General features: G+C 35.5%; 1 pseudogene; it reads right to left on the bottom strand.

The window, feature by feature from the left end:
- Positions 1–646: 646 nt before the first annotated feature.
- Positions 647–1,743, bottom strand: LOC136319193 (TOM1-like protein 1 pseudogene; annotated as a pseudogene).
- Between the last annotated feature and the right edge of the window lie 7,282 nt (positions 1,744–9,025).

The following is a 9,025-nucleotide window of genomic DNA, read 5'->3' as shown; positions in this document are numbered from 1 at the left end:
AAACTCCATACATCTTTTTAGATTAAATAAATAAGCAAATAAATAGATAAATGATGTGCAGTGAATTCTAGGTTCATTGATATGCCTTCTCATTTGGCCTATCTTTGTTTTTCAAATCCAGGCTGGAAATGTGGTCTAGATTCCATAATAAAAGTTCTTTTTTGTGAAATAAATATTCTGGGGTATGGTTTCTATGAACATGAGAAAGTCCTTGTAAAACTGGAAGACAAATTTGCATTTGCTTTTTCATCACCCATGTTATTATGGTTCAGGTTAAGTACATGACTTTAATCATAACACTTTGATGGTTGACTTGTTTTTCTCTAATTTGTTTGTACTTTCCAGTTAATAAATAATCACACATTTTTAGCACTGGTTGATATTTTAGAATATTCTTTTTTCATATGTTTTATGTTAATTTGGAAGTAACTCTAGTAGTATCTCCCCATAATCAAAGAAATAAATTGAATTCAACTAATATAATAATTATTGCTATTTGATATAAATCACTTACTAAAAATATGCATATTTATAAATTTCTCACTCTATATATTTAAAAGTTATTCAAACTTCAGTGACTTCTAAATCTAAATGTAGCCATTAAGGAAAAATATGTTCTTGGTCAAAAATATTGTTTTTATAAATGTCATTTTAAATTTAATTTGCTGTAAAAATCTGAAATTAGCAGCATTAGAAAATGAGTTGTAGCATTATTCAAATCCTCATTCAGTTGAGTGGGCTCAACAGTTAAGTCTTCATTCTCTAATACCACGAGCAGCTCTGTGATCCTATTCCTGTATCTCTTGATCCATATTATAAAATTTCTGCAAAAGCTCTATGTTTCCATGATTTTCAGATACAGGAATATTTCTGTCAATATGGAGGACATCACTTTCACATTCATGTTCACCATATCTAACTTACTGTGTGGTTTTTCAATCTGTTTTGTGTGGGTGGAGCGCAGAGCGCATTCCTAGCAGCTGTGGCTGATGCAGTGCTATAAGAATACTCCAGCACCCGGAATCTTCCTGGGCATACCCAGAAAGGGAGCTTGCCCACTATAAGGAAGTGACTTAGCACCAGCCACGCAGCTCCCTGACCTTCTCAGCCATTGGCTTTGAGGAAGGCTGAACCTGTGTATAAAAGGTAGCTTACTTCCTGAATAAAGTGGATCTGTGTCACTGAACCTGGTCCCCGGAGTCAGGTCTTTGCATCTCTGTTGTCCTCACCTCCAGCAGGACTTGTCCACAGTTTTGGAACCATATAGTTGTCTTATTGGGAACAATTATAAAGGAAGAGCCAGAGCAGTAGGAACAGATGTTGGTGGATTTGATGAGGTCTGAGCAGTGTCTTGTTCTACTGTTTCAGCCTCTGCATCTTGGAGAGGAAAGTGAATCAATTTTTCTTAAGCAGGACAAGGTACAATTCTTTTACTTCACTTACATCCACACCTACTGGGAAACCCTGGGACCAAGTTGTAATGATATTCAAAATTCTATTCTGATTGTTTAATGGCAAGGTGTATTTGGAATTCCATAGCTTAACTAGACTGTCTTTAACAAATTCCTTCTTCACAATTAGAGATTGGAAATTTAGAATACAGTTCTGCCTGTTCATGTCAGTAAGTGACAAGACAAGTTTGATTCCTTTATGATTATAGTTTTGGGAAATTCTTTTCTTCAGAGCTTTTACAGCATATTTTGGCTCATTATTGGCAGTGTTTATTATGTAACAAATATGCATGAACTGGCCTCAATTTTCAGTCTGAGCTACAGTATATGTAGCCTTTTCTATAAATTGGATGATGGAATCCACATGGGGAATCAAAAAACTTGCTTGATATGGAGGTTTGTGACCCAAACCCATAAGTATATCATTTACTTATTCAAAATACTTACTGAGCAATGACTTGGTACTAGGAACTATAATATAAACATGCCGGTTCTTATTTATTTAAAGTGTTAAAAATTATTATAATGTGCCCAGGTTGAAAGTGTCCTCAAGATGGACAAAGCTAACACAAGTTCTCTTGACAGGAATGCCTTACACTCCAGCCTCATATTCCCACAGATAAAGATCCCAGGACTGTCTTGGAAATCTTCATCTTGCAGATTCTACAGTGAAAAATGACAAAACATTTGAGGGAAAATAAAAAGGCACTATGAGAGAGGAGTTAGCAAAAGGAAAAGAGGGTGGCTTGGATAATATTTGCAAAGACCAGATATTATCATTACTACTTTAGAATAAGAATTTCATGCTTGAAAATTTTAAGAATAAAGAAGGAAAATTATAATATACCAGTATGTAAGAAAGAAGATCGAGAAAACTTAATAGAGTGTTTTAAAACATAAGCAAGTATAACTTTAAATGAAGATGATATTACTTTTTTTAAAAAATAATTTTATTTTTTTAATGGAGCGACATCAATATATCAGGATACATATATTCAAAGATAACAAGTCCAGGTTATCTTGTCGTTCAATTATGTTGCATACCCATCACCCAAAGTCAGATTGTCCTCTGTCACCTTCTATCTAGTTTTCTTTGTGCCCCTCCCCCTCCCCCTTTCCCTCTCCCTTTCCCCCCTCTCCCCGTAACCACCACACTCTTATCAATGTCTCTAAGTTTCACTTTTCTGTCCCACCTACGTATGGAATAATGCAGTTCCTGGTTTTTTCTGATTTACTTATTTCACTCCGTATAATGTTATCAAGATCCCACCATTTTGCTGTAAATGATCCGATGTTATCATTTCTTATGGCTGAGTAGTATTCCATAGTGTTTATGTGCCACATCTTCTTTATCCAGTCATCTATTGACAGGATTTTTGGTTGTTTCCATGTCCTGGCCACTGTGAACAATGCTGCAGTAAACATGGGGCTGCATGTGTCTTTACGTATCAATGTTTCTGAGTTTTTGGGATATATACCCAGTAGAAGGATTTCTGGGTCATAAGGTAGTTCTATTTTCAGGTTTTTGAGGAACCACCATACTTTCTTCCATAATGGTTGTACTACTTTACATTCCCACCAACAGTGTATGAGGGTTCCTTTTTCTCCACAGCCTCTCCAACATTTGCTATTACCTGTCTTGTTAATAATAACTAATCTAACAGGTGTGAGGTGGTATCTCATTGCAGTTTTGATTTGCATTTCTCTAATAAATAAAGAAGATGAGCATCTTTTCATATATCTGTTGGCCATTTGTATTTCTTCCTGGGAGAAGTGTCTGTTCATGTCCTCTTACCATTTTTTTATTGGATTGTTTGTTTGTTGTTGAGTTTTATGAGTTCTTTGTATATTTTGGATATTAGGCCCTTATCTGAGCTGTTGTTTGAAAATATCATTTCTCATTTAGTTGGCTTTCTGTTTATTTTGTTATCAGTTTCTCTTGCTGAGCAAAAACTTCTTAGTCTGATGTAGTCCCATTCATTAATTTTTGCCTTCACTTCTCTTGCCTTTGGAATCAAATTCATAAAATGCTCTTTAAAAGCCAGGTCCATGAGTTTAGTACCTATGTCTTCTTCTATGTACTTAATTGTTTCAGGTCTTATGTTTAGATCTTTGATCCATTTTGAGTTAATTTTAGTACAGGGGGACAGACTGTAGTCCAGTTTCATTCTTTTGCATGTGGCTTTCCAGTTTTCCCAGCACCATTTATTGAAGAGGCTTTCTTTTCTCCATTGTGTTGTTGGCCCCTTTATCAAAAATTATTTGACTATATATATGTGGTTTTATTTCTGGACTTTCTATTCTGTTCCATTGGTCTGAGTGTCTATTTTTCTGCCAATACCATGCTGTTTTGATTGTCATGGCCCTATAATACTCTCACTTTTTTTACTTCAGCAACATAAGAATTATTTAGTATTATTTCATTAGTTGGATCTATGTATAATCTAAAATTTATGTGGAAGCAATTAATTATTTCTAAATGAACACCAGATGAAATTTGGTGATGATAACTTTGAAACCATATCAGAAAGGAAGAAAGAGATATTTTAAGGGAAAAGTGTACTTCAAGGAAATCCTCACATATAAAAGGCATGGAATATTGAAAAAATTACAAAAGATATGGTTGGAACATATATGTAAAATTTACTAAGGCATTGGAGGTAGATAAACCTAAAAGGTAAGATGGAATCAAGTTATGGAAGAAGGTACATTTTCAATTGGAATAGTCTTTGGCATTGGAATAGGGGAAGGATGAATTAGGAAAATCAAGACCTATACCCAGAGATACTGAAAAGGAAATATGAACATAGAATTGATAAAAGGTAGAAGCTATTTTATATTAGTTTAAGAAAAAAAAAGAAAACTAGAATTTGAGACATGGTAGACAAGAAAAGGAAAGAAATTCAGGGTTTCTGATATTCCAGATTTGGCATATAGAAAGAAAATATCATCTAATTCCTATCCAGTTTTTGGCTGTGGGATCAAGATGGGCAGATCTTGCATGCTCTCTGTGATTAAAAACAGTTCTCAGTAGGGCTAGCATGTGAAAGAGGAATCAGAATCTCTCAAAGGGAGCTTTTTAAATACATTTTCCTATATACTGAGAAACAGTGGTTTATAATGCCCTAGGTCAGTGGTCCCCAATCCCTGGGCCGCAGACCAGTACTGGTCCGTGGGCCATTTGGTACCAGTCTGCAGAGAAAGAATAAATAACTTACATTATTTCCATTTTACTTATATTTAACTCTGAACGATATTTTATTTTTAAAAAATGACCAGATTCCCTCTGTTACATCCACTCTTGATGCACTCTTGATGCTTGTCTCAGTGACGTGATACATTTATCCATCCCACCCTAAAGGCCGGTCCGTGAAAATATGTTCTGACATTAAATCGGTCCGTGGCCCAAAAAAGATTGGGAACCACTGCCCTAGGGTACAGGTCCTACCTAACACACTGATTCTGTGAACATCATTTATGTGAGAATACTTGTGGTTTAAGGAGCCCTACTTATAAATATTTAATAGCTAAAGAACAGAAAATTGTGAGAATGAGAAATGTATTCCTTTAGTGAGAAAAATTCAGAAAATGTAAAAGCATGGCCATGGCCAGTTGGCTTAGCAGTAGAGCATCGACCCAGCATGTGAAAATCCTGGGTTTGACTCCCAGTCAGGGCACACAGGAGAAGTAACCATCTGCTTCTCCCCACTCCTCCTTATCTCTATCTTTCTCTCTTTCTCTGTTCCTTTCCCACAGCCATGGCTCGATTGATTTGAGTATGTTGGCCCTGGGCACTGAGGATGGCTCCATGAAGCCTCTACCTCAGGTGCTAAAAATAGCTCAATTGTAAGCATGACCCCATATGGGCAGAGCATCGGCTCCAGATGAAGCTTGCTCGTGGATCCTGGTCGGGGCACATGCATGTGTCTGTCTCTGTATTTCCCCTCCTCTCACTTAAAAAAAAAAAAAAGAAAATGTAAAAACAAGATCTATTGAAAATCACACTATTCTATTAATAGTGAATTAATTTACTTGTCTTAAAATGTTAAATTTCATTGCATTAATTGTTAGGATTTGATTCTTTTTTTATTGCAAAATGTTATATTAAAAAAAGAGAAGAGTAACACTTGATATAATGTTCATTCAGATTGAGTTTCCCATGTATAATTTGTTGTTTTGATATCTAATTCTTACTTTGAATGGCAAATGAGAATTTTTACATGTATTAAGTAATTTTACCTATTTTCTTTTTACTATAATCATGCCAATTAAATACATTTTAAATAGCAAACTTTTTTTGTGTTGTAATGCTCTTAAACTTTACTATAATTAATTATTTTCAAAGATATTAGCTCAAACTAAAGACAACATAAATCTTAGAGCTAGTAGAGAATGATATGGTGAAATCGGAATGCTCATGTTTTGCTGATAGGATTGTGAAATGGAGCAGCCTCTTTGGAAATAGTTTGACTGTTGTTCAAAATATTAAACATAGGATACATAATGTAGCAATTCTACTGAGGTGTATCCCCAAAAGAAATGAAAACATAACATCCAGAGAAAATCATCAGCATGAATGTTCATAGTGACATTGTTTATAATAGCCAAAATGTCAAAACAGCTCAAAATGATCATGAACAAATTAACAGATGTATAAAAGGTGGTGTATACATATCAGTAATAAAAGGGGGGAAAGTTCTGTTACATGCAAACACTTGGATAAACCTTGAGAGCATTACACTAAGTCATAAATGACCGCATATTATATAATTCCTTTCATATGAATTATCCTAAGTTGACAAATCTATAGAGATAGGAAGTAGATTGAAACTGGGAGGTGTAGAGTGACTACTAATGAGCACGGGGTTTTAGGATGACAAATATGAAATTAGATTGTTGTGATAGTTGCACAACTCTGAATTTACTAAAGATTATTGAATATTGCACTTTTACTAGGTGCACTCTATGTCTATAAATTAGATCTCAATATAGCTATTAAAATGAGTTTATGATCCAGATAATAAGGGGAAAAACCTAGAACAGCTTAAATATAATAATTCCAAACAGATAGAATCAATGACGTGTATCAAAGTATATAACACTTTGCAGCTTTTAAAAGGAAAATGAAGACTAGACTTACTTATAGGACAGCCTGCTAAGAATTATTTTTAGGTAAATAAATAAAGAGAAAAAATTCTAGTAAGTGAACATATGAAGTAGAATGGCATATGTGTTTATACTATTATTCTCATTTTTTTTAAAAAAGGTATCCATTATGTTATTTGTACATCAAATATATGTCTTTTGTTGCCTAGGTCATAACACATTTATTTATGCCCTTTTAATAATCTAATTAACAATGGTTTGGGAAACTTTGCTTTCATCTTCACTACTATAGCTACAAACTCAAGATTCCTCTTGCTCAGTTGGTTTCTCTTTAATACTTTATCAAGATCTAAAAATGCTCCTGTTTTGCTGTGAAGCAGGGCTTTCAGGATTCACGCTTGTGAGTGAGCCCACTCTTCCATCTAAGACACTGAAGCCAGACAGATGTCCGCTAACAAAAGCAAAATCTCTCAGGCTGAAGCAATGTGAGCTGCTCGCTGCTGCTACCCAAGGGACTCTACAGAGCCCCTAAAGAGCGAGAACAGCAGGAATGAGACAGTAAGTGGAGGGTCTGCCATCTTGTTCCACCTAGAGCCCTTCCAAGATCATCAGAAATCACTGTCTTTTTTTTAAGTTGTTTGTTTTTTTTTTAATTTATTTTTTTTACAGAGACAGAGAGAGAGAGAGATAGACAGGGACAGACAGACAGGAATGGAGACAGATGAGAAGCATCAATCATTAGTTTTTCGTTGCGCATTGCGACTTCTTAGTTGTTCATTGATTGCTTTCTCATATATGCCTTGACCGCGGGCCTTCAGCAGACTGAGTAACCCCTTGCTGGAGCCAGCGACCCTGGGTCCAAGCTGGTGAGCTTTTTGCTCAAGCCAGATGAGCCTGCGCTCAAGCTGGCGACCTCGGGGTCTCGAACCTGGGTCCTTCCACATCCCAGTCCAACGCTCTATCCACTGCGCAACCGCCTGGTCAGGCAGAAATCACTGTCTTTTTAAAATGTCTATCTCTAAGGATCAGGCTTCATTTTGAGTAATATTAGCATATTTTATTCAATCGTTAAGTCATTCAGAAAGAGTTGTTGAGAGTTTATTACTTGTTATAACAGTGGCTCCTTCATTATTGTATTCTTATCCAAAGTTACCCAACAGGCAATCAAGCAGATTCTTCACACTTACTGTTTTGGATTTAATAGTAATTCAACTATTTAGATAAGAAAAGCAAAAAAGCCCAGTTTTTGCAATATTGTTTAAAAAAACAATTTTGAAAACCCCTGAGTCTTGCTTTATTTCTAAACATTCATTCATCATGATTTTAGAATTAAAGGGAATTATAATGTTAATACTTTTTTTTACATTGCTAATATTAGTATGACCATCTTCTAGTTGTGTTTAATAAACATCCACATTCATTTGATACTTTAAAATATTTCTGTACAAATAAATTTAAAATTTTAACAACCAGAAAATTTTTGGTTAAAATATATAATAACTTGAATAAATTTTATTTAATTCTAAATTCTAAAATTGATAAATTAATTATGTATTTATAATTATAAAAATAAATATACTGAAAGCAAGGACTATAAATAATAATATATCAGGTATAAAAGTAACCCTAATAACATAGGATGTTTTCAACATTTATTAATGATCTTATGTTTTAACTGATGGCTCAATTGTAATAGTTATTTTTGTGTAAATCCACTAGCAGTGGAAATATGCAACATACCAATTTTTTCAGGTGAGACATGGGTTCTCAGAACAGCTACAGTAGGAGAAAGAAGTAGTGACTTTTAATTCAGTCTAATTTATTCCTGAGAAAAAAATGATTGAATGCAGTTTATGAAGACCATGGCAAAAGTCAGATGAAATGATGAAATCATTCAAGGAGATGATGTCAGAGTAATGGTGGGGTAGGAAGCGATACAGATAAATCTCCCCCAAAACTCAACAAGATCTTCAACCAGAAACAGAAAAACCTATACTTGGAGCCTCCAGATGCTTCGCAATACACTCAAAGGTATGGTCGAGTGAAAAATTGGCTAAATATATAACCAAACCCCGAAGGAAATACGGAGTAAGAAATGCTCCGCCTTCCTCACTAACCTAAACAAGGCGGCTTTCTCTGGTAACTGTGAATATAGAAACTGAGGCGGGCAAAGGGGGTGAATAGATCCAGGCCGCGGCACAAACGGCCGAACCAGGCTGTGGCACGAAGATCCAAGCCGAGGAAAAACTGATCTGGTGGCAACCCAGGCAATACAAGCTAACAAGCTAACACTCGTGCCAAACCCAAACAAAGAAAGACAAGCGGGGCAGCCATTTTACCCAATCTCCTGGTCGGTGCGCAGTTAGTGGGCGAGAGATTTCTTCCTAAACCCCGGAAGTGGGTGCCCGTGTTATCCCACAGAGAGGCAGAGTCAGAGGCCTTTGTGTGGGCCGAAAGCAGAATCTCTG

The sequence above is a fragment of the Saccopteryx bilineata genome, chromosome 1 (assembly GCF_036850765.1).
Source record: "Saccopteryx bilineata isolate mSacBil1 chromosome 1, mSacBil1_pri_phased_curated, whole genome shotgun sequence".
NCBI lineage: Eukaryota > Metazoa > Chordata > Mammalia > Chiroptera > Emballonuridae > Saccopteryx > Saccopteryx bilineata.
Note: the sequence above shows the minus strand (reverse complement) of the source record. Positions and strands in the feature narration are given on the sequence as shown.